The sequence below is a fragment of the Grus americana genome, chromosome 1 (genome assembly GCF_028858705.1).
Source record: "Grus americana isolate bGruAme1 chromosome 1, bGruAme1.mat, whole genome shotgun sequence".
Taxonomy (NCBI): domain Eukaryota; kingdom Metazoa; phylum Chordata; class Aves; order Gruiformes; family Gruidae; genus Grus; species Grus americana.
This window is the reverse complement of record NC_072852.1, coordinates 107,587,906-107,612,203: the sequence shown is the minus strand read 5'-3', so window position 1 is coordinate 107,612,203 and position 24,298 is coordinate 107,587,906. Positions and strand designations below refer to the sequence as shown.

The 24,298-nt window shown below is 37.8% G+C and overlaps 1 long non-coding RNA gene across 1 annotated transcript; it reads left to right on the top strand.

The window, feature by feature from the left end:
- The first annotated feature begins 7,114 nt into the window (after positions 1-7,114).
- LOC129199105 (uncharacterized) lies at positions 7,115-22,344 on the top strand. Its single transcript, XR_008574592.1, has 3 exons — positions 7,115-7,226; positions 19,183-19,323; positions 22,255-22,344. It is a non-coding gene; the product is annotated as an uncharacterized LOC129199105 (long non-coding RNA).
- Positions 22,345-24,298: the final 1,954 nt, after the last annotated feature.

Sequence of the window (24,298 nt, the reverse complement as noted above, 5' to 3'; positions counted from 1 at the left end):
CAGAAAAAAATCCAACACATTACAGACCTGAATTATGAAACAAGTAATCTCTTTACTGTGCAAGTCCAGCTACATGAACCGAAGAACCTCTTAACCAAAGATCAGAATAAGGAAATCAATCGAATATTAAATGAGAAGGATGTGAGTTATTTTGCCTGTCTGCAATGCTTTAAACAGCAGACACAAATCATATATGATCATTGTGCAAGACTGATATAGTTGGATTCGGCACACTTATTTTGTATTCAACATGCTAGAAAGCTAAGAAAAAAATCTACCCCAAATTTATTAACATTAGTAAAATAATATCTTTCTTTCAGCTTCAAGTATGGAGTGCATTATAGACCAGTACGACTTCTAGGATCACTGTACTGTTGATACTTTTCTAAATAAGGAAAATCACAGAATACTAAAACTTGGGCAAAAAGGAGTCCAGTTTACACAAGCAGAGAGCACTCTGCATGTACAGTCAGTGAACGTATACTGATTAGCAATGGACTCAAGTGTACAGAAAGGTGCAGGCTACCAACTGCACCAATCAAAAATTAATGATAAGATGTACAGAAGTGTGCAAAATTATTTTAGTGATGATTTTTATGGAGAAGAGAATCATGATGATGTTTGAAATGCACGTGTAGTTTCTTTTGACTGCTTTCCAACTTATCCAAAACATCTTCAGATACTTGCCAGAGGAAAAATATTGAGTTATTTCTGACTGGCATTTTTAAACAATAATTTTCTCTTCTAAATTGCATAAGTATATAAGGCTAAGGTATAATGCAAAAATGTACTTCTTAACAGAAGGGAGAGCATCATCAATAAGAACCTCACAATCCATACACTCAGTGAAGTTATATCTAAATAGAATAATAGAATAATTCAAGTTGCAAGGTTCAGATTCAGAAGTCATTGAGTCCTACTCCACCACTTGAAGCAAGGTCATCTTCAACAACTAATTAATTACAGTTACAGAGACAAGAGCTCCCTAAGATAGCTCTGTATTTAATGGCAGGAAAAAGAGAGTGAGAGTGCGAGAGAGAGGATCCTCCTTTGAGTTGAAACAGGGCTTGCTTTTATTTATTCTGACCTGTTTCTCGAAGGTCTTTTGCAAATTAGAGAGTTTAGCCTCTTAATGACTAAAATTAATCTTTGTGAACATGCCCTCACATTCATAATTTGTCAAGTACTTCAGAAAAAAAATAATTTCCAAACTATTCATTGTTCTTACCTCTGTACAAAAAAGTTTTGGTTTTCTCTTTCTGAAATAAAACATGTTTTTTTTTTTTTAATAAAGATTACTGTCATATGGCTAATTTCATGCTCTTAAGCTCCAAATTGGAGAATATTCTAACATTCAAGTAAAGGCAATGAAAGGAAGTCTATGAGCTCCCTTATTTTTGTGAGACTGCACCTGGACAGTGGTGTCATATACCAGGAATGACAGGGAAGGTGGGTCAAGTGGGAAAAGCAAACTGGTATGGATATTATGGGCTAGGATGTTGATGACAGGTATGGTTACAGCATTTCCAGAGGGATTTACGGTAGCTGTAATCCAGAAGCTGTAAAAATTCTTGAGGGATACTAATGGAAATCACACAGCTAGTTCCTTCCAAACAGAAACTCAGAAAATGTAACCCTAAGAACAGATTCAATTACTACTTTTAAGCTATCTCTTATTGCTGTGCATTTTTTCACATCTCTGGACAATGATATTAATGTTGTTCCCCCTGAGCCACACTTCGTAGTGCACCATTAACCTTGTTGTATCCTATGAATTTGATACCTTGTTCCCTGGCGGGGTGTGGAGCAAACACACATGTGCATGCACACACGGACAGATACGCACACTCACTCTGTTACAAGACTGTTCTTACAATGTTGGCAAAGGTTAAAATTAAGTTTTAGTGTAGGCATACGTTGCACTCAGATGGCAGCCGATAGATCTAACACTACTAGCAGGTACACAGCATGCGTTTATAAATCTTTGGTGCTCAAATTAATTTCAGGCTGCACTGCACACTCTTGCATCTACCAATCTCTTACGTACCTGGGTTTTAATTGTTTCTCTCTCTGACATAATGAATGCCAGAAAGTAACCCTGAAGCACTCATTTTGCATCATAAATCACCGTATCTTTTTAAAAGGGAAGGATAATTACAACAAAATAACATTTCAGAACTGCTTGGAATTTACTTCTTACCTTTGACAAATAGTGGAGAAAATAATTGCCTAAAGACAATGTACAACATTGATTTAGATGACTTGTTATGCACACATAGTGTATTCTGCGAAAACAACCTTCTTTCAAAAAAAAAAACCCAACAACAACCAATGACCAAACCCGAGAACTCTTCAAGCTCCTGACAAATTAATTTGTTCAGGGCAAAACACTGCACATTTGTAATTCCTTGTCTGTTTCTTAAAAGCCTGTGTGTCACATCTCTTCTGCCCTCTGTATATATGTGTGTTGTAGTTTATTTTAAAGAATGCTTTATTTTATCAGCCTGCTTTCTTATTGCTCCTCTTATTTTTTCATAAGAGTTGTCTTTCCTTGGCCTTTTTCCTTTTTAGCTCTTCTAGTTTTGATGGAAATATGATAAGATTCCACGGTTATATGAACCACCGTGTTCTGGTACGGTTCTATTTACTCTCTTTCTGGTGTGGAATCTGTCTTCACAGATTCTGCTGCTTTTGCTGAAAGCTGTTTGAGGTTAGGCAAAGTTATACTCAAAGATATGATGATCTCTTAGAATTGCTGTTCCAGATAAATAAATATTATTTGAATCATATAATAGCCATCAGATTGTACTAAACTTCTTATTATGAAAAGCCAAGAAGAGTTGCCTTGTTCTTATATTAAAGGAATAGGAGAGAAACAGAGGCAAATTTATCGCTCTTCAAGCTCAGTAACTTGAAGATAGTTCACGTATGTCTATATGAGCTGCTGTTACCTTTGCTGTTATTTTTAAACAGCAATGACGATATAGACTGAATGATATAGGCAAGATATTTTACCTCCCTTTTGCTGTTCTTCATCCCCAGCCCTTTCTCTCCCGTTTTTAGATCCCATGTACAATGCCGGGGAGCTGTTTCCCTAGGCTAGCATCTCCATTACAATCACTAGGGTTTGTGTCTCCAAGCAGCCTGGGCAAACACTCTGCTTTGCAGGGTCAGGATTTACAGGAGAAAGCTGTTCAGCAGCTCATCTGGAGCTAGCAGAATGAGGCTGCACTTTAATCTGAAAGTCTCCAGATACTACTGAAGTAGAAACATCGTGAAGGATGGAAAGGGCACACAAAAAACAGGTCCACCTGCTACTTCCCCCAAAGAGGGATATGGTCTGAGGGATCTGAATCTGACTTTGTTCTCTTCCAAATGTTCTCTTTGCTTTCTTCCCCATTATAAATCTCTCTTCGAGCTCTTTTGTGAATACGATCCTTAGCTGCAACCAACTCCTTTCATTTACATATCGAGCTACCCATACAATCTTCATCTTCCACCCTCTGGTACTGTGAATTTCCTGTGGCAAATCCACCATACTCAGGAAATTTTTTTCTTCAGGGTACTTCGGACAGAAGAGGAAGAAGGAAGAAAACAGGGCACCCCTGGGCAATTATACAGAATTGGGTTATTCACTACTGGAGATGAAGCTTGGTTTGAGGCCCAAGATTCATTGGAAGAGAATGTAGAAGCCAGGAAAGAGAACTGATTAACCACCTATGGGCAGTATTAAACAAAAAAATGTTGCAAAGAGAGTGATTGGAAAATCCATGAAGGGTAGGAGTACCAAACTTCAAAACCCAACTGGTAAAATTCTTTTCCATTTAAAGTGTCTTTAATTTCTTTTGAATTTCTTCTGTCATAGCAATACTGTCAATATCCAACTGGAGTTGATAAACAGAAATCTAGCTTCTGTTATTAAAAAAAGCAAAAAATGGTTCATTGTCAGTATGGCCATTAGAGAAGAATGTTTCACTTACAAGTTAGCTGGTACTTTTCTTAACGACTTAGTAGTAAAGCCCATTTTAAAGACTTTTTTTTTTTTTAAACAAAACAACAACAATCAAATGGAATTGACAGCAGTCAGAATACTAAACCCACAATGGAAATGAGAACTTCCTAATAACATGTAGATGTTGAAAGCACAATTTATTACTTTGGACATATTACTGCAAAATTCATCATTGCTGAAGTGTCATTTTGATGACATTTTGTAGAATAGCTTTTCATTAGCAGGACATTTTGTTTTCTTTGCTTATTTATTAGTTGTGTGGTTTGGCAGCAAGTAGTGTAAAATAGTTTTACAGAAGAAAGTATCACATATTTTCTTTTTTCTTTTTTTTCCCCCCAATATTGGAAGAAAACATAAATGAAGGTCTTTCTCCTTAGCTGTATGACTGATATTCAAAATAAAAAATTAATTGACATATCAGTGATCCCTCTTGAACTGGGTCCCAGGGAACACCTCGCTAGCATTGGCCAGTTCCTGAGGCTGAGAGTTCAGCAACAGAATGACTTACCTTAGACAAAGCTTCCTCCAATCTATGCTCTGTGATTTATGCCTGGAAGCACAAGGGGGTTTTGCCCTCATAAAAAAAAAAAATAAAGCAAAGAAAATATACAATGCCATGGTATGCATCTGTGGCCGCTCTCAAAAACTCTATAAAATATCTAATCTTGTCTCACAAAGTTCTCTGGCCTTACTGTCTCCGTGACAACCCATTTCAACAGATACCTTGATCAGTATAAAGGTGTCACTCATTTACTAATTATGTATTTCTGTGGAAACAATTTATTGAAAGCAAATTAGGTAGTTAGGTAGCGAATGGGAATTGGAAGTCAATGTGGTAAGAAGTGGACATTAACCAAAAAAAAAAAAGGATCCAAACACATCTGAACCGCAGACGGAGTTTAATTTCTTTACACTAATTTCACTTCTGTAAAGGACTGCAGAAGCATTCAGACTGAATATACTCAGACCTTGGAGCTAAAATTTGAAATTCATACATATAAGATTTAAACTGTGAGTCCTACAAGGTTAAATCAAAATACTTCAAGTTATGTTCAGGAAAGATTACCTTGTTGAACATTGTTGAAGTGATTTCTGTGATAGTAACAAAGAGAATATTCACGCATGGCTGAAAACGTTTTCAGATCTACATGAATGATGTGCAAAAATGGCTGAGAAGAGAAACGCTTAAACCAAACATATCTAAATGCTGATCTTCTGAGAATAGCCAGACACCTTGGGGTCCTGCTGGAAGGAATATACTGTAGCAAGTCCCTGCCTTCTCGTATTGGAGAGCGCTCTTTGCCTTTCTAGACATTACAGACTGTTAACATTAGCCTCTCGGCCTCAAGTAAGTTAGGTAGCAGCTTTTGATGTACTTTTAAGGATATATATATACACGCACAGAATTACATAAGTAGCCAAGTTATGTACAATACAGGCCACACCTTGGTATAGATTCAGCTAAGTGGTGCTGGCAGGAAATAAAACAGCAGGAAAACCATTGGAAGTGGCAGACAAAATACAGCTTTCCAGAAAAACAAATAGTAAAATGAACTAATCTGCAGTCAGCAAAATAGATATATTTGCTTGCCTTATTTAGATTCACCTGAAAACTACCAGAAATACCAAGGTCTCAAGTTGGTACATCATTCCCATGCAAAACCAAAAAAATTTTGTTTCTCCGTGAGTTTACATACCATAGCCAATAAATTGCTGCCCAGTCAATGTCACTTATTTCCTCCTAATTATGAAATGTTAAATAAAGCTGTCAGTCTCCCCCATAAGAACTTCTGCTAGCCCAAATCCCAAATTTACTAACCAAAGGACCCTTAACAAAACCACTTCTCCTTTTCTTAATCAGTTGGTTTCAAAACAAATTTCTCTATCCCTTTCCAGACAATCCATTCTGACATCAATTAAAATGTTCGGTTTTGTCCCCTGTGTTCAGCAGTGCTTGGCCAGTTCAGTCCGTCCGTTCTTCCAGCTCCCCATCCCTCCTCACACAATTGTACCCACAGCTGTCCGTTCCCAAAGGAGTCGGTGTCCAAAATTCTCATCTCTGAAAACTTTACTCATGTAAGCAGTTCTATGCAGGAAGATAAAACTAGGATACCAGATGTCAAGAAGTAAGTAGAACTGCAACCACCTTTAAAAATATATCTACTGTCAAACTACATAGGATCTAAGTAGCATTTAGCATCTTGAAAGCATGTCAAAATTAATCAACTAGAAGAAGCGGGTCTCTATTAAAATACCAGACACCATAAAAGAAACTTTTCAGGCCTGCACAGAAATTATAGAAAGGCTGGTATCTTGGAGGAAATAAAAACACGGACTTCCTACTGTTTAAGAACAAAGTATGACAAGCACGAGCAGCAGAGAAAATGTCATTAAAGTCGTATGTGGGAAAAGCTCTAAATGTGTATCAATCAAGAGAATATCAGTGGGAAAATGGCTTCAAACCACCGGTGGCTAAACCAGCAAGGTATACTCAGAAACATAAGCTCACCTTGAAAATTTCATGCAGAAAGGAAAAAGATTTAAGTAATCGGTTTGCATGCTTAGTGATTCCCAGAAAACTTTTCAGCCTGTCCTGTGTGAAAGCGTATGCTGGGACACAGCTATGGCTCTTGCTGTCAGCGTGTATTCTCATGGAAATTTCTAACTGAATCACTCAGTGGGCACATTTACATGGTAAAAAGCTGTAGAAAAATCTCCCAAAGCCAGAGGAAAGTTATACTGCCAAAACTGTTAAGCTCTAAGTGGGTTTCCAAATAAAATTCAGTCGCTCTATTGGGTGCCACTTGAATGAGTCAACAATAAACTAAGGCACTAGTTTAAAAAAGGCCTTTTTAATATGGAAAAGTATCTTTCAGTTTCTGAAACAGCAATCCCCTTGAGAATAAACTGAAAGGTGAGACTTGTGAAAGGCTTTGTCCAGTTTCAGCCCCGCGCCTTTCATATGTTTAGAGATGCATTCTACTGTTGCTGCATATCAAGTTTGCAGCTTTAGTGTATTTTTCATCAGTTGCGCAGAGCAAAAGAAACATTTCTTTGGACTTCAGACAGCTTTTTAACATTTTCCGTATTGTGACTAACCTTCTAACATACAGACCCATTCATGGACCACTTTCACTCCCTCTCTTGTTAACCTCATCTCACGCCTTTTCCTTCAGAAGTTCATCTGTTTGAGTACATGAGAAGTTCACAGAAGGTAAGGTTCAAACGAGCTTCCTTCAGTGAAGGGCCGTTGTGGAGGCTGTAATCCATTTCATACAGCAACGAGCCTTCGGAGGCCCATGGTTATTTCATGATGATCTTCATAATTTGTTTTGATCTGTAGCTTTCTCCAAGTACTCTTTATGTCATTGAGGTAGAAAAGACATATTTATTCTAAAAGCCGAATACCTGGGGTGTATGGTTGACATATTATTGATGGTGAGTTCGGGAAACAAACAAAAAAAACCTGTGGTAAGGGGAAGTATGTACAACCTCATTGATTGTGAGGAATGCTACCAGACGTTGGAGTTGTAAATACATGCTGGGCTAAATTCTTTCTTCTCTAAAAATACTAGTAAAATACCAGATGTGAATCTTAAATCTTAAGCAGTTCAGTTACTTGGGCTCACCAAAATATTCCGGAATATGATTTCAGCATTATTAAACAGCTGTTAAAGAGTTGGGCCCTCCTGCCCTTTACCCCTAAAAGATACTTTATGTAAGAATATTTTCTCTTTGATTACCTGAATGGTGCACTGTGATAATACTTCAAATATGTTAACCAGGCTGCCTTTTTGTCATGTTTTACCCAGTTAGCAAGGTTGTACTTGGAGGGATGGCTCCTGCAAGGTACAACACATGGCAGCATTTGAAGCCTACTCTGATGTTTGAGAAAAGGGCAATATTTGCAACAAAAGCACAGTTCAATTTCCCACATCCTGAAAATCCTCTGATTTTCTAGAAAATGGAAAGGTCCCTGTGCAATATCATCCTCTTTTCTACTTAAAACCATATATTTAAATGTTTATTTACAGCCTTTCTTTCCATATATAAAAGAATATTTTCCACCTCATACCAAAGCTTCCCAGCTTACACCAGTCCTACTGTGGAGACTCAGAAAGTGGAATTATTGTCATTAACTCGCACCTTAAAAAATGCATCAGATTGGTGTTTGGGGGTACACATTCTGCTGGTGGAGGCTTTGTCTTTTTGGTGAGACACAGAGCAAAAAAATCAGTTGCAGCAGTGGTGAGCTTAAATTCTGCCTAATATTCCATGTGATTACAACTCAGTTCTTTATAATTCTTTAGTTTCTGCTTAAATGCTTTGTTGCTATTTAATTTTTCCAGTTACAGAACACCAAGTCTGACAAACAACAGCAAGAATTAGCATATACTGAATATATGAAATGAGCCATATCCATCATCCTTAGGAGCAAAAATAAAATCCACTACTGCCAGATCTTCTCGATATTCATAGCAATATTTGAAAAAAAAAAAACCTCCACCCATCTGCCATGAAAGGAATTTCTCATGTTGATCCTTTCACAGTCAAACAGGGTGGGTGGATAATAGCATTGAAAACAGGGAGTGAAAAAGGGGCTAAGTTTTAAATAGCATAAATGAGAGCAGCATACAGACAAGCTTCCTTTAATCAGTCAGCTAGCATTAGACAATTTTAAAAACTGGCAGTTAACAGTGTTTTTCTTAGCTTGTGGTATTTGAAGGACATTGATATACACATCAAACAGAATTCAGGACATGCATTGTGGAAGTGCCAGCTGAAGCTTTATATGTAAGTTAAAGCTGGATTTCAATCCCTTTATCACACATGAGACATACAGCCTCTCTCCTACCAAATTTCCACTCATTTTGAATGAAGAATTAATTTTCTGAGGATTTACAGGTAAATGTGCTCATTAAAATCTAGTCTCTAAACCAAAATTGTCACATACTCTACACCAAAGATTCAGCATTGATCAAATTGCATACCAAGCTTGCAATGCTCATGTTGTTTTATTATTCATAAAATCTAGCATTAAAAACATAAAATGCTAAATTTCATAAAAGGGTCCTGTTTAAAAAAAAATATATAAAAATAATCCTTTTGTACATGGAGGGCATGGACAAATGTACATTTCCAAATCTTGACCTTTATTCTCTTGTTATGCACCTGCTTTAATTTTCCTTTGTCCATGCTCCACTATGCACAAATGTGGGTGTATGAGCATACATATGCCCCAATAACAACTTCCTTCTGCTTTCTATGGCCGCATTAGCTCACTTGAAACGATTTCAGCCCAAATTTGTTTATCTTCCTCAAGTGTGACCCTTATTGAAATAATATTTTTTGTCATCATTTTTAATAGCTAGCACTTCACCAGTCAGCAGAAGTGCTGCATAACCTCTTCTCCAGGAGAGAATCACAAAGGCTATCTCCCAGTGATTTAAGGAAAACAGCAGAAATGGATGTCCTTCTAAAATAACCTCCTGAAAGCAAGTTGGTAACTTCAGTTGTACTATTGACAATGGAAGATGACAACCATTTTGAAAGATATTTCTCTGTATACAACCTGTAAACCAACATTGTTTTCCTGAAGAGAAAACTACTGGTTAAAGGGTATCAGGGAAATAATTAATGTATCTGTTCAGGTGGCTTGGTTGTCCTGTTTTTACATACCTATGACGAAATAACAAATTTCTCCTTGCATGGGAATTGCAGGATATCTTTCCCTAAATATTTATGCAGCAGTGACACATGCTAATGAGAAACAAGTGGAAGTCCTTGAAAATGAAGAAAGGCTCCTTTGCCCAAGCAGCTAGCTACCAAATCTGCCAACTGTATTGTTAGATCATCTTAGGCAGTCTTTATAGAAAAGTTGTGATATGGCCAAAATAATAAACTAAACCCAGTTGCTTTACGTTGGAAATATCAAGAAATATTTTTCATTGCTTTTTTTTTAATGCCATCTGGAAAGGAAAGAGTGGGTAAAAAATTTAACGCAACACACTTCTAGGAAGAAAGGTAAGAAAGGCTTGGAAACAGACTCATAATGAATGCTTTAAAGACGAAAGATAATTACTTCTAGCTAAGTTCTGAATGCTTCAGCTACCATAAAAGGGAACAATAAACCTCTGGCAAATAAGCTTGGGTAGATGTGACTAAGCGAAAGGGTTTGCATCTGGAAATAAATTTAGGATGCTGCAGTGCTTTGAAGATAAGAAATCCCAACATAGCTGCAGGTACAGTTGATCCCTGGGGGTTACTCGCAGCCCAAGATGTGCAGGGGGAAGAGCGTCTCCTGCCAGAGTGAGCAGAGAGGGTGGAGGCTGGTCCTGCTGGTACCAGGCTCTGGGGAGGAATTCCCCTCCACACGCACAGACTGTTACCGCTTCTGCAAGGGCGACTGACAGCCAACAGCCACTTCTAGGCAAACACGCTACTAAATCCAGCATATGAAGAGTCTTTTTTTCAATTTATTTAATGACTCTTCTGTGATTTTTTAAGCAGGCACAGAATTTCAGTCAGGACTGGAGCACTTTTTTTTTTTTCTTTTTTACATGTATGTAAAACTCCACTCCTTTCCCAAGGATGGCAGCTGTTCCCATCCCAACCAACAAGAGCCACAGATGCTTAGACAACACATACAAAGCTGTGGTCTTTTGAAAAGGAGGTATAAATCTCCGAGTTTATTTCTGTCCTTCACCGTAGGCATCTGTTTTTGTAGATGTTTGTACCACCATGCAGTGTATAACTGGTGAAAAGCCAAGGAATAATTTGGATGGAAGGTATGATATGGTTGTAAGAAATTATTATCTTTGTTCCTCAAATGCGACATAATCAATGAAAGGAAAAATTGTTTATGTGAGAAATATTACTGCTTCTAGAAGAGTAACATTGATGAAAGAGAAGAACTGAACAACACCCTACCTATTGTAAACATTTTTAACCTCCTGAGACAATGATTTTTGAAATTATACTATGAAAACATTTTTCTTTTGCATCTCAGCTGTACAGACTCAGAGAGGAGAGGAGAGGAGAGGAGAGGAGAGGAGAGGAGAGGAGAGGAGAGGAGAGGAGAGGAGAGGAGAGGAGAGGAGAGGAGAGGAAATGATTGATTCATTCCTTGTACCAAAACATACCATTTTACACTGGCTTCAATGTTTGGAAAACCAATTAATGTTAAAGTAACAAATGAAATTTTCTGAGAAGTGAGATGTTTATGATCTTCATTGACTCCTGAGTGGTGCTTAAGGTGTCAGACTCAGTGTAAAGCTACGGATATTAGTTACTGTGCAGTAAGCTAGATTAAGGATTCATGGTGTGTTAGCTACTCCATGGAAACGTCTCAAGTTTCCAGTTTGCAAATGTTTACCCTACAGCAAATGCGAGGAGTATGTTATCTTACTAATTTGCTTTGGATAGTAGCGTGCACGCAGTTGTTTCAAAGTAACTGAATCTGTAACTTGCTTATCCTGTGGTGACTTGTTCATGTAGCAGCACCTGTAACGCAGTGTATTTTGGAACAGATTTGCTAGCTTGTCTGCTCGAGGTCACTCAAAAAGGTTGATCTAAAAAAATAAAATACATTTATTGTGGCTTTGTGAAATCACATTAAACTTGAAGCATTCATTGAGAACTGAAACTATTCATTTAAACTTAAACTGATCCTCATTTAGTTTAGTTCACTTCACTTCCAAGATAAGAGTAGATTTAAAACTATATAGAAATTGTTTCACTTACCTAAAGTGAGACAAATATCAGATGAAGTAGCAACTCTGAGAAAAAAACACAACTAGATCATTTTGTCTCCAAGACTTACCTTTTAATTCTTATTTAATCTCAGAAACCTTTAAGGCTTCTCCTAAAGTAGGTTTACCTACACTGCAGTAGGACATTTATTTGATTACTGGATAACTAGTAGCAGCCAATGATGCTGGATAAAAGCTAGCAGGACAATAAACCTTATGTGTCTTCTGTCTTTCAAAGGAATGACTTTACTGTAGAAAAGTCGAACTTACATTCACCAGCAACACAATCGATATATGAAAATTTGCCAGTCTTTTAACATTAGATTTGCTTAGGGCAAAGCAGAAACATCCAAAGTCTGCAGCAGAAATATGTGTAGTGTCCTCTGGACTTTAAGAAACATGTTAACTACGTTAAGTAACCTGGTGACCATTAATTGATGATAGAAATGTCTCATGAAAAAATTTGTCGTTATGGTACATTTTGAAAGTATTTAGTGCCAGAACCTTTTTCTCTGCAAAATGTATAGGTTTAAATCTCACTGAAGCATAGAAAACCTTAAAGAATGACTTTGAAACACAGGTTATTCATATTGGGGGGGGGTAGGCGACAAGACATTAGCAGAGATTATCAGTATTTCAAGGTAAGCTACTGTTATCCAGCACAAGCAGCTGCAGGGACAGAGCCCAGGTTTTGGAAAACGCACAGACGTATGAACACACATGTGCAGACACACAGCCATAGATGCACATAGGCCTGTATGCAGGCACACACACACGTGCATGACCAAAAATGCACAGAGTCACACACGCGTGTGCACACACACAGATCCAGTCCGGGAAAGCAGCAGACTTTCTGGACCTACCACAGAAGAATCCTGAACAACATCCAGTTGGCCTAAAATCTCAGAACAGTAGAAGACTATGGTTCCTTTTGTCCCAAGAAATATAAAAACAAAATTACAGAATGACGTTCTTCCCATTTCTATACTATTTCTATTGGCTGTCCCAAGGGGTTTTTTTAAGGATCTCTGTGTATGCATCAGCCTGCACAGTGTTTTTGTTTAGTATTCTTCCTTTTAATATTAAAAAAAAAAAAAAAAAAAACCAAAGAAAAAGGGTTTTTTAAAAAAATTGCCTTTGGCCACGGTTTCTCTTCTCAGTGGAAAACTGACTCTCAAACTTCCCGCCCAACACATAGATCAATAAATGTGAAGTGATGCTGCCAGTGAATCTGATATGAAGAGGCTGAAGGAACCCTTCTGCCCTGCTGCTGGGCCCATGAGCCCAGACGTGCAGCAGAAATGGCAGAAATGGGGAAACTGTGGCAGAAATGGGCAAAGGTGGCATAGTACGCAGCAGGTACCACAGGAGGAGTTTCGATGCTTGGGCAGACATCACTGCCCCTGCAATCAGTCCTGATCTTTCCTAGGGAAAAGGCAGAGCACTAGAGGGAAGGTGCTCCTGGGTTTGACCCATGGCATTACCTTGACCTAGACTGTCCACGTTTCACAGGGACAACAGACGAGATTAAATACTAGAGAAAATTAATAAAATCCCAAGTTTAATTGGCAGCTACTACCAATATTAAATAGATCTTCTTAAAGAATAGTGTTTCTGAATCACTAAAGTTCAAATATAATTGAAAATGTGCTTATGAGAAACATTTTTTGTAAAGCTTGTGAAACCGTGAGGATTAGGTTGAAGTATCCGACATGATCAATATCTTGCAATCGCATTAAGGCCTCAGGCAACAGGGGCCCTTGTTCCTTTCCATTTCCCATTTTCTGTTTTCTGTTTCTAGGCACCATCATAGGCAATCAGACATGAACAAAAAATGAATTTGCTACAAGCTAGTAGCATTGTAAGTGGCTTTGATATAAGTGGAACAAGGGTCGGTAACTTCTAAGCTCCAGTAGCCTGATAAGAATATTAAGTCTACCATTTATCCCCAATGAGTGCTTGATTAGCCATACAGTGCTCTGCTGACAGAGTTCACTAAAAATACATTATGCTAATAACACTTGAGTGCCAGCAACACTGGGAAAGCCCAAGTCTTAACACAAAGAATGAGTCGTTATGGTATTTACCTGGCAGATATAGTTATAGGCAAAAATATGACTTCCTAGTCCTGTTTGCAAAGATATGAGTAGAAACAGAGGTGATTCCTCAAATCCCGTAAGGATTAGAAAAAATAAAAAGAATTACCCCGCATTGGCACACTGGCACGTAGGAAATAGAGACGCTTAGCTTTTCAGAGCAGGCGGCTGTTAGTGGGGACAACTCACTCACAGGTATTTATCTTTGTCTGAACTACGTCACATGGCTATTCATTAGTGCCTCTTTCTGCCTGGTTTAAGATGGAGCGCGTCTCCTCCTCGCTGCGTACTCACACCACAGCGCAGGATTCCCACTGCGGTCCCACAGCTCCCCGCTGGTCCCCAGCCCGCTGCCGTTGCCCCCCTACTTCTGCCTCTGCTAACGTGGCATTTGCTCTCATCTAAGGGAAAGATTTGTAGGCTCTCTCTCTTTCCTAGTGTCAGCTACAGGTGTTACACACCCTAGCGACAATCCATACCATACTTCAGCGTATAGAAGACAGTTGGGTGGAGAGGTTCATTGCTACTTCAAACTCAGTGAATCTTACAGCTTCTTCCAAACGCTGAACGCCCCAGTCCTTTCCACAGTTCTCCTGTCCTCTGCCACGGCTGCCAACATGCAATTAGCAACCCTCTGGACTCCGCACAGAAGACAGACGCATTCTGCAGCCGAGCGCCTGGCTGCCAGCTATTGCACAGGCAAATTGGTGTGCAGTGCTTGGCCATGACTCACGGCCAGGGCAAGCAATCATTTCGCAGACGTACAACTGAGAGTTTTTTCAAAAAAGGATCAAGTGTGGAAAAAAAAAAGCAGCATAATTAATCTGGCCATTAGAGCTGGTCAAATGTGGGGTTTTTTCAATTATTTTTTTTTTCCCCCAAATCTTTACTAGCCAAACATGCTTTTCAAGCCCAGCCAAAATTAGGTCAAATTTGCCCAACAGTTTCAAAGAACAAGGATAACATTTCAAAAGGCAATGGATTGTCTCTTAAATTTTAAAAAGATTTGTTTTTTTTATATATTTTAGATGTGCCATAAAAATATTTTTAAGAGTCAATAAAAGTTAAAACCAAAAGATTTGCTTTAGAATGTGTAAAACATTTTGGTGTGCCTGAAACATATCTTTATTTTTAGGGCTTCATTTTGCCCAGAAAATGGAAGAACAAAAAATAACTTGGGTCTCCACCAATTTTAAGAAATGTTGACAGTGAGCCAAAACCCTCAGCTACTCACAGTCAACTATTACAAGCCACCAGACTCTTTAAATGCAAAGGTACAAAAGAGCTAAGTAATCTAATCTATTGTAGCTACTCGTACATGAGGTAATAATGTGAGAAAGGTCCAGGCAATGGAGAAAAGCAAGCACTTCCATGCTACAATTTGTCTCATGTTAATGTAAATACCTAAAATAGGTCTGATGAATCATGCCTTGAAAATGCCCATTTCTCTTCACTGACTAGAGAGGAAACACAGGTGACGAGTGCTGGTGTAGCAATCATCTACCTTATCAATGCCCACAGTGGGGTGAGATGAATTTCTGCATTTTAATAATTCACCAAAAAATTTTAAATTTTGATGGGAAAGACCCAATACATGGGGCCAGAAACTGGAAGAACTGGCCAATGGAAAGAACATAAATTCTTGTTGGTGACTCTGGCATTCAACATTTCATGGCCTACTTATTCCCACCTTTTCTTCCATTTAACCCTCTCATCTTCCTTTTTTTCCACCCATCTTCTGTCTGTCTGTCTTCAAACCACACAGTTTGATAGCTGTTTTTTAGAAGCTACTGTTGACAGTGTACACCTGCATCTGTCATCTGCTTGCTATCTTTCATCACCGTTGGAAAACGAAAGAGGACACTTTAAAAACCATGAGCACTTATGCATAGAAGGGTATGGGAATTCTCCGAAACTGGCCAACTTTACTGTTGTCAGCAGGAAATGACATTAGATGTAACTCCAAGCAAGGATTTCTCTGTTTTTTTCAGACCTTAACTCTGAAAAGCCACCTTCATTACCTTTCATTTTTCAATGTATTGTCTGGATTCAGACATCCTTTTGAAGAGTTGTTACGAAATCAAGTATTCCAGGAACCCTAACCTCAATTTTTTTGTTTCACCCTTCAAGAACCTACTGTGAATTCCATATGCAATATTCCAAGTTTTACATTCATCTTGCAAGTGAGATGACGAGGTCCTGAGTGGGGCCTTGGAAGATTTTTCAGTTGGTCCGAATCTGGCCAATAATTTCACTGTTGACTTCCATGTTAACAGGACAGTGAGCAAATTTGAAAAATATAACCCCTATACCTAAGCAGAAAAGAGTTGTGTGTAGAGTTATTAACAACAGTTTAGTGTGCATTCTTCATTACATATGCATATGTATGTGTACATGTATATATCTATAAACACTGCATCTATCTCTTAAATTTAATTTCATTTTTAGCTAGAGCTTTCTGATGATGTCTACTATACCCTACAAAAATACAGTAAGGATCCCAACAAAAACTAAGGGCAATCTGTATTACCTACCTAGCTGTAAAAAAATCATGTATTTGACTACACCGCTGAGGAAAGAGAGCAATGCCTTTATCATCCCACTCCATAAAAGCTGTTTACAGGCATTAGACAACTAAACAGAAAATATAATTCCAAGGAACCCACCATACTCCTGGATGACTGAACTGCTAATTGCTTTGTCTGGCTGTATGGAAAGTTAAAGCAAGCTGAAAGTTTTCAATTTATAGTGAATAGTGTACTCAAGCAGCAGAAAAATATATACTTACTGTTCCACTCCAACTGTGTTTAATATATGAAGTACAAAGAACTCAGGAAAAAAATTAAATGAAACCAGGTGGTAAATAATCAAACTATACTCTTCATTAGCCTTGGTATTTATTCTACCATTTTGCAAGCAATAAGAAGCCACATGCAGTGTTGGTGCCTTTTATTTCCTACTGTCCTTTATGTTTTGCCATTTATATTATTATTATTTCCCTTTTATATTTTCCTTATTGTTCCTTTTTTGTTCCCCCTTCCCCTTCTGGGATTCTGATATTGTTATTCTCCAAATTTACTATCAGGTTTAAACACTCTTTGGTTTATAAAGTTAATTATCCATCGCTATAAACATGTCAATGTAAGCCTATCCTGTTATCACCCTCTCTTTCCTGATAAATTCTCAGTTAATTCCAGGAATATAAGACAAGGCAGAAAATCTTTTCCTGAGCCCTTATGAACCTGATTTTTGGCAGTGGAAGGATACACTTGGATACATACAAACTACATTTGAGGCAGAATAGTTGCGATCAGGTAAAGTCCTGCCACAGATTTGTAAGAATTTCATCAAGATTAGCGTACAGAGACTTCAGTAGATACTGAACACGAAGCAAATTAAAGACACTGCAGGATGAGGTTCTGTGAAAGCAAACCATCATTCCACCTGTTCAGCTAAACATGTAAAATTACTTTTATGGAAGTTGGGGACTTTGACCCTTTTTTCCCGATTATTTAAAATCGCTCATCATCTGTCTGTCTTTTTCATAGTTCTGTGCTGTACTCTTGGCAATAATAGTGAGCATGTTAGACTCAGAAACAGTAATTAGTATCTGTTCATACAAATGTTCTGGCCTGTTTTTTCTCATTACTCAAACTCCATACACAAGACATGTTTAGAAGCATAAATTGTTTTCCTACTGCGCTTCTAATTAACACTTCCATTAAGACCCAGGCAGAGAGCATGGAACATACTGAAAGAAACTGCTGTTTACAGAAACGGTGATAAAATGTATACAAATATGTCCTGCAAAGTGCAATCAAGCCAGCTTGCGTGACATGTGGATGTGTTTCTCCGGGTACATAGGCACAAACAGATGTGGTACACTTACATGCAAGACTAATTTGTTCATTAACATTAAAAAAACCCTCGATGAATAACAGTACATTAATTTTTATAATTACTTCTTGCATGCCCACATCACTGCTCAATTTAGTTTCTGAAGCCCTCGGTAGCTTCAGATCGACTGCTGGGCATGATCATACTGGAAACTTCAGGTACCTTCCACTGGTTTTGCATTTTACTAGATTGGATTTACTTGTATCTTTATATTTATATACATTCTAATGGCTTCCAACCCTCTTCTTATTCTATGTGAAATTTGAAATAATCCTAAATTAAGATAAATAGTAACAGTTTAGCTTTTTTTTTTTTTTCATCTTGAAAGGCAGAATGAATTGATCAAATGGCTTACTAAGCATCATAAATAGTTCTGGATTTCTAGAAGAGCTGATTTATGCCTTTGAATAAAAAACATGCATAATCTTTTTGATTTTGCATATATTCTATACAAAACCAATTGAGAAAAACCTCCAAGCAGCTGCAGCTGAATTTCACCTCCAGAAATCCCATTGTGAGACTCAGGAGAGTCAATCCACAAGGAAAGAGATTAAACAAATAGTCTCGTGTCCTAAAGTGCAATAAGCTTTGCACGGTGAGAGTAAGTTTGAAAGCCCGACAATTAACTGTAACTCAGGGTTGGTGATAGGGGGATGTTGTTGTCTTTGTTTTTAATTACATTTTATTGAACAACTAAGTGATAAGCATCAAAAGACAAGATTGTCTTGGATCATCAAAGACGGAGGGGAGTTTGTTTGTTCTGTGAATTCAGGCAAACTAAAAGAGCTTTTCCTGTGTTTACCTGTGTAATTAATGAAAGACCAAATTGCTTTTGAGCCAGCCGGCTGCAGTTAATTGGAGTTATGTGCATTCAGCGAACTTAGTGATTTGGAGTAAAAAGGATTTACAGTGTAGGTGACAACCCTTTTCAGGGAAATATCACAGCAAAGGCTGAATATTAGAAGACAGTTTCCAGATGATGTAATTTATGTGGAGAGCTTTCTCTTTTGGTTAAAGTTTGAAAGTGGAAAAGGTAGTGGGTTAACTGAGCAAAATGCTTGGAAAAAGTTTAGTTAAATAAGAAATTTAAAAAGTGGGATTCAGACATTCAGCCTATTGCTATCATTTTTTAACTGGCAAGATTAGTGAATTCAGAGAAGTTTGCCAGTCTGCCCTAAGGAAAATTAAATTTGCAGGGACAGACATATCCTAATTTCTGAAGTTATTACCATGCCTATTTTTCTAATATGTTTCACTAAGGACTGGAGACATATTGTGATGCTCTGGATCAGATGTAATAGCATCTAATAATCTACTTCTATTATCAAATAATAGTTAAGACAATTTGCTTTGAAACGTACTACCCAAAATGCCAAGAATTATCATAATTTATAATCCTGTTGGTTACTTATTTTCTTTTCCGGAGCTGCCTGAGTGTGTTCACCGAAGTGTTCTTAGAGCTATGGTGGTACTGAGGGTCAGACTGCCAATGGACAAACCTGCTGGGCAAAAGGACAAACAGGAAATACGTCCTCCTCCTTCCTGATGAATGCTGTTAAGTTAAACAGTAAGTTGAAGGTTCCTTTTGCCTCGTTGCTTGCTCTAGTAAACCTAGAGTTATTTTGTCTCCTTTCTCTTGGTGAAAGAATTTTTCACTTTTGCAAGAACAAATTTAAAATAAAGATGAGGAAGTGTTCTTCCTCCCTTCCTGAAGAACTAACTCTTTGGCACATACACTCTTTCTTGGATCTAGCTCTCACCAAATAAAAATGAGCTGATCAGACCTCAATCTCAGTACACTTTATGAATTTGTGCACTAGATATTTATCTTATTAGTCTGGAATATCTGATAAATTCAGCTTTTTTTCCCACAGAAATCTGTGCCCAGAAGTGCTTTATCTGGATTTCTTGGAATTCATGATACTGTTGACTGGTGGATATTTCCATAGATTTTTAATAATAAAAAATGTGAAATAGCATGGTTGGTTCAATTTCACATGACTTTAAATGGCTTTGTTTGCATTATATTATATTTTTCTGAAATAAGATAAAAGATATGCAGTCATTGTTCTCTGCTTTTAAAAATCATAATTTTACTCAGTCTTCCAGTAACAATTTTTATAGACAGTTTCAGAATTTTTTGTTCAAAGTCAATTATCATACTTCTCCCTCCCTATCTCCCTTCCCTCTTTGTCTTCCTTGTCCTTTCCCAGTAACAATGCTGATGAGCTGTACTGGTGTTTCCTCTTACTTTCAAGCATAAAGTGTAATTTAAATAGTATGTAAAATCTCATTGTCATCACTGGGTTAGGGATCAGGCCTGAATGCCTTTACCCTGAGCCCTACTACTGAAATGTCTGCAGCACTTTGTGGGAGGTAGTAAGATATTTCGACAGTTTTATTTTTAGCCTATCTGTTGGGAGTAAAATTGTGCAGTGCACAAGAAAACTTCTTTCAGCCTCAAGTGCTGTGGGTGTCTGCAGAGGCTGCAGTATAAGCTGTGTTTAAGTTGTTATGGGCTAGATTCCCAGTGGCTTCCTTTCTAATTTGATAAACCTAGAGATCCATTGCATTTTAATATGCGGTTCATGAGTTAATAGGAAAAGCTGGCTCAAATTAGTAATAAGGCATACATATCCAGACTGGACTTTAATCAGTTTGTCAAGTTGTGCTGTATGAGAGAAATAGCATAGGGCCATAGGGTGCCATTTTTTTTTAAACAGAGTTCTCCATTGACAACAATGAGGAACGGTGCTGAAAAACTGGACCTTTATTTTTGGTTTAATTTAGGGCAAATTCTGCCACACTTGCTCCCATTGAGTATGACCTTGTATTCTGAATAATGATAATGAAACCCTGGGACTCCACGAGAAGAAGAGTTTCTCAGAGTGCATAATATCATTAGAACCCGGTCTTCCCCCCCCTGCCCCCCCCCCCCCCCCCCCCCCCCCAGTATAAAATGCCACAGAACAGGAGATTGGTACTGAATTCTTTGTTTTTATTGAAGTTTGCTGTTATTTTATACTTAAACCACCTAAATATCATATAACCAATGGTCATTTAATGGAGCTCCATCAGCAACATGCAAACAAGCTATAAAAATACATGTATTTGTATATGTACCTATAAATATATACACAAATATCTGTATATGTGTGTTATCACTGTTAGTTATTTGAATTGTCAAATTCTGTATTTCTTTCTTCCACTTCCAAAACTGTTGAATACAACACGTGAGGCCAAAAGACTCAAGGCAACACCATTATTAAGTGGAAAGCAATTACCTCGTGATGACTGACATAAGAAATACTTCAGTAGCAGACATTTTGATAAATACAAATAACATTATTTTCTCTGTTTATGTAAGAATAACAGCTTTCTTTCAGAGAGATGAGAAATTGTCAAGGAAAGTACTGGTTTACTGCATAGTCAGCGGCTCTTCCACAGCCTTAGCAACATCTTTTATAAATAGTTTAATTTTCTTTCCTTGTTTGATGGTTATTTTCATTACTTATTAGGATAATGTCATGAAGTCACTGGTTATTCATTGAACAATTATGTAAATGACATTAAATCACTGAACAAATTGTTAACAAAACAAAAATAAAGGAAACACACAGGCTTCTAAGTAATAGCACGTATTTCCAATGAAGCTGAGAAGGCTCAGCTAAAAGCAATAAGAATATCAGGCTAGAGAAAAAGAAATACATTCTAAACTGATTTCTTTTGGTTATATTCACTTCTACTTTATAGGAAGATCTAGTGAAAAAAATTTCTGGGAATAACATATTTGGAAACTATGAGCAAAGGTACTCACTGAAATACTTTTCCCATTTCCTTGCTCAGAACAGATTTGTACTGTATTGAACAATTATGTTTCTTGAATTTGGAACCATTTTAGAAACCCAAATATTCACATCAGAATTCTGACAGTGAGATCTTGTAGACAGAGAAATGTTTCACACTTATAACTGTGTTGGTACTCAGTTTTATCAGCAATACTCTTCCTCAGAGGAGAAATGAATTAATGCTGTTAGTATGATGCATTTTTATAGGACTGTAGCTGCATCACTACTTTTACCAGTATAATTATATTAGTGTGTACAATATTATTTACAAAGCAGGTTCACAGATGGCCTTTGTTAAACCAAGGAACTCAGGAAAAGTAGTAGATACACTGTGAATACTGAATATTTAAGCAGTCTGAAGAGCCAGATTTGCTCTGAGTAGCCAAATAGTTTCTGTAAGTCACAGTGTTCTCACAAACTACATGCAAAGGAGAGAGATTTAATTGAATAATTATATATTGCAGGTTTTTTATATAGAACTAATATTTGGTATTATTAATCCTGTGAATACATTATTTCCCAACATAGCACTTCTGCAGAATTTATTGAACGTGTCTTTCTGAGTTCATGCAAGAAAATATATACACAAAGGAATTTTGCAGTTTTCATGATCAAAAATTAATATTAAATGCAATGTGTTTGATTCCCAGGCTTCCATGGACGACAGACTTCAAATATTTCCTCTGCTGAAACTATCATGATCTGTGGAATTAGCTGACAAAATAAATTGTAACTTCTGGAAATACTTCTTTTGTAATGATTCGTAATCATTATATTCTTCCCATGCCACGTATTGAAGACAGACTAGCAGGGATAAATTCAAAGAAATGGAAACAGTATAATTCATAGTGTGATCTGTGGGACCAAAGTCCCGATTCTGACATTCGAGGACAATAAAACCACAGTCCAACTGATCCTATTGGCAACTGGGCTCTCCACTAGTGTATCCCAAAGAGGAAAATAAGACTGCTAGCATTTACCTAAAATAGATGCAGAAATTCAATTAAAAATTGAAACTTTCAACGAATTGCAAGTCCATTACTTGCCTTCAAAATGGTGTGTTAATTGGGAAAGATATCAGTGTAATTCTGCAGCATTACACAGGAATTAGGGTCTGGAAAAACAGCCTGGTGTTACAAGCCTCCTCGCACAGAGGGTAAAGGATGGATGGGCTGGATGATGCCTCCATCCCCATGTGTTTCACCCTCCAGTCAGCTACAAACATCCGCATGTACCTGGCTACCGACACTGGCCTGGCACAGAGCACACAAAATGGGGGCCCGTGGGCACAAGGGAGAGGAGAGGAGAGGAGAGGAGAGGAGAGGAGAGGAGAGGAGAGGAGAGGAGAGGAGAGGAGAGGAGAGGAGAGGAGAGGAAGCAACATATGGATGATTAATTCCAGGCACAAAATCCAGCTAGCAGGCTCATTTTCTTATATGGCTTGTGTAGGCCTGTGTAGATAATTCAGATATCATAACGCCAAGTCACATAATAAATAAAACCCAAATTATACTCATCACCTCGTATGTTCGCCAATGCAACGTTTGGCCTCATTCCATCCTGTGGGATCGTTTTCATGTAAAACAAGCCAGAAAGTTTAGCAAAGGAGAAATTGTTCCTAGGAATAAGAGATATGTAGAGTCCCAGATACGTGCCAAGCCCAGAGTTCCTTTAAAGGCATAACGATATGAGAAGTTACTCTTAATGTGGTTTGGGGATAAATTATGTTTGTTGCTGCCTGATTTGTAGTGCAGAAAGAAACAAGAGACACAAGGGGTTTCTCTCATACACAGTTACAGATCCCAGCGCATAATTTTGCTGCATACCTCCATAGCAAGCAAATTATATAGCTTATATGTAGAAAGGGAAAACACATGAAAAAGACCTTTTCAGTGCACCAAACAGTATAGGCACAAACTATCCTCTCTATTTTCTGTACATTGAAAAAAACCCCACCAAAAAAGGAAAAAAAAAGGGAACAGGAAATACAGCTGTTCATTGCATTAACGAGCTGCTGGTAGCATCAGGCTTGATCCACAAGAACTGCATTGCACTGGACAGCTTGTAGCCAACCTGCTACCTGATGGAGTTTGCAACTACATATTAAGGCATGAAGGGCCTCGCCCCACCACGAGGAATCTCACCGAGGACAGTGTCCAGGAGTCACCGGGTGGCAGGGGCCAACCTAATCCACCCACCGCAAATACCCTGAAGCACCCTTTTGCAGCTGTTCCCCTGTCCTCCAAACCATGAAGTATTTGGGGGAAGAAGAAACAGATGATGCAAGAATGACAACTAGCGTACTGATAGCACTGTTGTCAGGGTAGGATTCAAGTCTCTGCTACATCAAAGATAATTAAGTTCTTTCTAAAAAGCAGAAAGGATTCAGCAAGAGAGATTGCAAGAGCCCTGAATCAGAATATGCTGCAATATGGTGATCAACAAACTGCATCCAGTGTAGAAAATGCACTAAAGTAATCACATCATTTTACAGATATCATTTTTAGAGATGAGTTCTATCATTTATAGATATATATCATTTTATCGATATATATTATTTTACAGATGAGTTTTATAACCACTGAACTATTGGATAAAAAGAAGAAACTACACTCTCCCCAGCTGTGCTTTCTGCAGATTTGGAATTGGTTTGACACTGCTTTCTGGATCAATTCCTCAAGTGACCTACACAAA